This window comes from Rosa chinensis, chromosome 1, assembly GCF_002994745.2.
Source record: "Rosa chinensis cultivar Old Blush chromosome 1, RchiOBHm-V2, whole genome shotgun sequence".
NCBI classification, from domain to species: Eukaryota; Viridiplantae; Streptophyta; class Magnoliopsida; order Rosales; family Rosaceae; genus Rosa; species Rosa chinensis.
This window is the reverse complement of record NC_037088.1, coordinates 36,166,740-36,172,739: the sequence shown is the minus strand read 5'-3', so window position 1 is coordinate 36,172,739 and position 6,000 is coordinate 36,166,740. Positions and strand designations below refer to the sequence as shown.

The window sequence follows — 6,000 nt, the reverse complement described above, 5'->3', positions numbered from 1 at the left end:
GATAGGGAGTGAGAAAGAGAGAGAGATAGATTAAGAGAGACAGAGAGGTTGTTCCCTCAATAGACATTGATTTTGCCCAGGTACTGTACATCTGTTTTTCAGATAATTTCCTCAAACTCATTCTGAAGCTTTGCATGTCACTGATTTTGGGTTTGGGTGGTGCAGGCGTTGCTGAGATTGATATTGATTTAGGGGCATTTGGATTTTCAATCAGGATGAGAGCAGTATCGAAATTGTATGAGGTATGTTGATCCGGATAGTTGTTTGTAATTTTCTGGGAATTTGTTTGGGTGTATCAGTTGTATTAAATTGCATCATACAGGATACAATCACTATTACTTTATGTTATTGTGATATAGTACTGAACCTCTAATGTAAAATATGCTGTATTATATATATATGTGTGTGTATATATATATATATATATATTTGTAGCTTCTTCTCATTAATGTTCATTCATTGGTTTGATTGCAGCATTTGTTATTTGTAGAATTGTAGTTCTCTGTATTTGCAGTTGTTTCCAGTTTGATTTGTGGTTTGGGTGAGTGGTTTCTCTGATTGGTGTGTTGCATGTTTTTTTGTTTTTGTTTTTGTTGGTGTTCGATCTATGGTTGAAGTCATGGTGAGTATTCGATCTATGGTGTTCAGTTGGTAATTTGGATTTGGTTTGTAAGGTTGAGTTATTCATGGGTTTGATAAATTAAGGGCTCTGTTTGGCTGCAAATTCTCTCTGTGGGTTTTTGGTTCTTTCCGATTTCTCTTACGTTGGTTTTTGGTTCTTTCCTGGAAAATTCAGAAATTTCAAATTTAAACCCAAAGTTTTCCAGACAGAAGGAGATTGTAACCCCTGCTTGAATTGAACAGGGGTTACAATCTCCTGTTTAGAAATGTCAGAGCTGAGCTGTGTTTTTGCTCTATATTATGTTGTTTTGAAGTTTCTCTATTTTCCATTATTTGCAGTCTTTATAAAGGCTTAGGCACTACAGTGAAAGAGAGAAGAGGGCAAATCAGTTTGTGTTTCCTTTGTAAAGGTACATACCATGGATTTGATCAAGTTGAACATCTTTATTTTCACAGCATTCATATTACTCATATTTTACAACATCTCTATTTCATTAATAAAAATTGAACCTATAAATATACTAGCTTTTCTGTTCTTATTATCATCTGTTGTCTACTTTCAATTTCTGCTAAAAACACTTCAGTTCTGTATTTAATAATCAATCCTTTTTTTTTCCTCTGTAAATGCAGATTCCAGTTATTCATGATTACTGTCTTCCTCAGATCCTAGAATTCATGATTGAAATGGAATTCATCTAAAGAAAAGTCAGAGAAATACATGCAGGTTCCAGATTTTGATAACAGCAGGTATTTCAATCATGAATAGATTCGGCAAAGAAGACCTCCTTTTGCTATCTAGACATTTGTTAAATTTAGCACGAGAATTGTTAGCACAGTAAAAGTAATGAAGTTTGTCTGTCTTTAATTGAGGGTTTAGTAGGCGACATTTTTGATTGTATTATAAGTGATGAATAATGGTTGGAATAGTGATAGTGTGATACTATATCTCTTTTGGTGTTTGAGGTAGAGGTGTGGATGTATGAATCAAAGTTCAACTATGTGAATAAGGAGACCTTCTGCTTATTCTTTTTTGTTTTGAGAGTTAGGGTAGGATAGAGTGAATGGAGAAAAGCATGTTTGGTTTTTGTTAATGCATGACCTGCTACTGCTTTCCAAAGACTGCAGCAGAATCCTTTTTGCAGTGTCCATAGAAATAGTTTGTCCTCCTTTTGTATGTAAGTATTGTATTAATATATGCCTCCAAGATAAAGCAAAAACTTATTCTTTATTACGAAGAAAATCATTGAGGTGATATAAGAATGCAAATTTCTGTTTGAGATGGTGCTGCAGCAAATATAGCTTTATATATATACCACAGCTTATTTTGTTCTCTTCTGTTTTTTCATCTATTTACATGTGCAGCTTAGTGATGTGGTGAAATCTGTCTGAGCTGACATCTCTCTTATTAGATATTGTTTGAATTAATTGATTGTTTATTAGTTGAGAGAATAATAGAGGAAAACAGGACATAGATTATAATGCTCGCTTAAAGTCACTCTATGAACCCTATTGTCAATGAAGGTTCTGTGATAAGTTGTGAGAAGGATTATGTGTGTGCATCTTTTCCTTTTTTTTTTTTTTTCCTTTTATGATTAAGAGATCCAGGAAATCATGTAAAGAAAGTGGAGAAGGGCCTAATTTATGTTACTTATGTTCTTTTGTTCACACAGCACTAGCATAACTAGGGGTGATTTTTTAACAATCTCTTGATTTTTCTTTGCTGACTTTCTTTATTATGTATTGTATGCTAATCATTTTCACAATCATTTGATTGTAGCTTAAAAGTGGTGATTTGGATGGAGTAAGGAAAGAGCAACAAGCAGTTAGGTCCAAAATTCAGCAACTTGATGATGCAATTAAGGTCGTAGATAAGTAAATGGGATGAGCTGAAAACTGTAACTGATAAGAGGGATCAAGCACAACAGAGCATTTTTACCTTTAGGCAGCAGCTTGATTAGCAAGTAAGTGACATGAATTCTGCTGCATCATTTCTCTCTTTTTATTTCACTTTAATTAGGTCTGCATCGATTAAGTTTTCATATCGATCACTGATCAATACGTCTCATGTAAGATGGTTTGTGAAAGGAACTAAACCTTGAGCCAACATGCATGTATGCATTCTTCCACACAACTATTAAGACTAATATCATAAACTTCAAGAACTTCAAACATTCATCCAGATTCCACTTGACGTAGTCTATACTGACACTTTTGAAATAGAATTAAAATAAATGAAAAGCAATCATTTTATTTGATTTAGTATGTTGTAGTCCAAAACAAGAAACAGAATGCAAATCTTTTGAACTTTGCATTTCTGATCAGTTTTGCTTCTCTATCTATGTCATTTGTTATTTCTCAAACAATGAAATTTGATTACTGTGTTTAGGCTCTTATAATATGTGCATTATTTCTGTTAAAGTTCAATTCGTAAATTCATTTACCTTTACAGCTGATGAATAATAGAAAACAAGTAGAGGCAGTTAATATGAATCTAATCTTAAATAGTTATTTGCTGTTTTTTTTTTCTTAAGTTGCTAATGACCTATGCAGTTGATTTTCTCCTCTCTCTTTTTTTGGTTATTTATTTGTTTATTGTATTTTCTATTTGTAATGGTCTTTCAATTTCATACTAGGATATTGTCTGCTGGAACAAGGGACAACGTTGAAAACCAATTTTGGTTCGAAAACCAAGATAGTGGCAGCATCCATTCATCTACTTCAGGGGTGACATCCTTACAGATTCACTTGAAGACTCACTTCAAGACTTATCTAAAGACCTGATGTAAATAGCTACCCGTCTTCACACGTTTTGGCCAAGCCTAACCATTTTTGGCACAATGTACATAAACAACTACTTCGTTGACATCTGTATTTTTGGAAGTCTGGCAGAGACATCATAATTGCAATCTGGAAAAGGCACCAGATTTTTGGTTAGCATCTGTAGCCTTTAACATTTGCCTATAACGTAGTTTTGATGTAATATATCTATAATGTAGAACAATATGTTTCAATGTAATATATCTATAACATAGAACAACGTGTAATATAGTTTTACTATATGTAATATATCTAGAACGTAGTTTCGATGTAAAATTCAACCATATCAATAGTATACCCGCAGCACCGCGCGGGCCTTCTGCCTAGTTATAGATCTATTTTGCAAAGGATAATACTTGGCTGACCAGGGCTGGTCAGCCCGTCCTAACCAAACACAACGTGGCTTTTTCGCAGATCGACACATGTTCTCCCCAAACACACAAAAACCACAACAACACAAACAGCTGAATTCCTTCTCTTCTTCGGTTCTTCCTCGGCCATCAGAATATCAGATCCATTCTTCCTCTGTCCCTCATCAAATCCCAAATCCAAAATCAATGGATGGTGATGATCATAATCACAAGGGTCTGTGGGCAAAGAAACAAGCAAAGGGGAAGAGATCAAACAAGAAAGAAGAAGCATAAAGGGTTCTGCCATCAGTGTCAGTTTCTTCGACTCCGACCACCATGAACAGTTTCTTCGCTGTAGGTGACTGCTGCGCGCCGAATCTTTGCCTTCTTTCTTCATTTCTAGTTTGGATTCTGAGGCTGGCCTTAGAGTAGAGTGTTCGGGTTTGGATAGAAATTGTGGATTTTCCTTAAGATTTGAGAAGGAAGAAGAGAAGGAATTCACTCCATTCAGATGGAGGGGGAAAAAATACACACGTGTTGGGCTTTGAGAGAGCCACGATAGCCATGGTTAGCATTGGCTGACCAGCCTTGGTCAGCGAAGTATCGTCCTTCTGCAAAACATCTCTCTCTCTCTCTCTCTCTCTTTGTGTTTTGGCCTGTGTTGAATCTAGTGCCATATTTCCTCTCAGATCTACCCATCAACCCATCTGAATCCATTTCTATGGCACTCCATCAGCATTCCAAACTACTTATCAGTCACCAACCAATGATCTCTTTTCTGGTGAGGAGCTCCTTTTTTGTTGTTGGTGCCTCCATTTCAATTGTTAGATTCTCATGTCATGGTTGGTAATCGATATTAGGTTGTCTTTTTTGGTTGGGTTCTGCAAGTAGGGAAAACCACATTGATCAGGCAACTATCTTCTGATCTAGGTTTTTTGGGTATTTGGTATCTGATGCTTTGATTTTATTGAATTTTTAATGAAAACGATTGTTTATTGGACTAGGCGCTTTATAAGGTTTAACTTCTACAAGTTCAGATCTTCAGGATATGGAACAGAAAGCTGCAACAACATATGATCTAGCTGCAACAGAAAACTAAAATATGCCAAGCCCTCCTCCAATCATCATCATGGTTTTACTTTCATTTTTTTAGTTCTTGGAGGACTTGGCATATATATCTTTTGTTTAGCATTTTATTAAATTACAATTGATGCTGATTTTGCAGTCAATAATATGGAAGAAAGAACTTCAGGAAACGATGAACAAGAGAAGACAAAGATTTGTTACTTGCTCAAGCAGGTAAATTTATGTTATAGCTACACATTATTTGTCATTAATTGACTGGACTGGGAACACTTGAAGAAATCCCAAAATATGCGACATCTCTTTGACTCATTATAGTTTTCATTTGTATTGAAAACGTATCTCTAGTATTTTATCGATCTACACGATAGTGTTTCGTATATTATTGACTAGAGTTTCTAGGCTTGGAGAGGGATTTGGTAAACTCTGTCAACTGTACAGGAACTTGGATAATTGATGATAAAATAGCCATCAAACCTCAGGTACTTTTCTATAAACCAACATGGTACTGAAATGCTAATAACTACATTACAATTATCGTCATTTGAATTTCTAGGATAAATTAGTTTTACCAAAACCTACAAGCTTAGCCTTCTATTATAAACTAGTGATAGTTTACTGCTCTACCATCAAAGTTCTTGTGTTTTATGACTTTGATCATATGGCTTCAAGGGAAATTCAGTTCATGTTGCTTATTACTTGTTAAATCCAAGAAAAATGACAACATTGAAACAATTTAAATTTGTGAATTGAAGATGATTCAATGCCACTGACTAATCAACCGCATCTCATATGCTTGTTAGACTAATCAACGTATTCATGTTCCAAACGGTGAATTTCTGCTATTGCTGCATGTCTCGATCGAACTACAGTATCAGTTAATTGGGTTAGTGAGTCTTTTTCTTCCTATGTTCAAATTAGTCATTGTAAACTGTCTTACACCATTGTTATTTGTATTTAATCTTTTCTCAGACATAATGTGTTAGGAGGTTATCGTTTCGAACAGACAGCTACAAAAGCGTATGATAGAACAAAACTTAAGCACGAGAGCACACAAGAATATGTTACTCACTGAGAAGGTAACCTAACTAGCTATAATTCTAGCATATATATAGTACTGCTGTTTTAA

At 34.9% G+C, this 6,000-nt stretch overlaps 1 long non-coding RNA gene across 1 annotated transcript; it reads left to right on the top strand.

Annotated features, from left to right (window-relative positions):
• LOC112181972 lies at nucleotides 1-3,764 on the top strand. Its single transcript, XR_002929221.2, has 6 exons — nucleotides 1-80; nucleotides 166-242; nucleotides 961-1,031; nucleotides 1,252-1,368; nucleotides 2,399-2,582; nucleotides 3,276-3,764. It is a non-coding gene; the product is annotated as an uncharacterized LOC112181972 (long non-coding RNA).
• The last annotated feature ends 2,236 nt before the right edge of the window (nucleotides 3,765-6,000 follow it).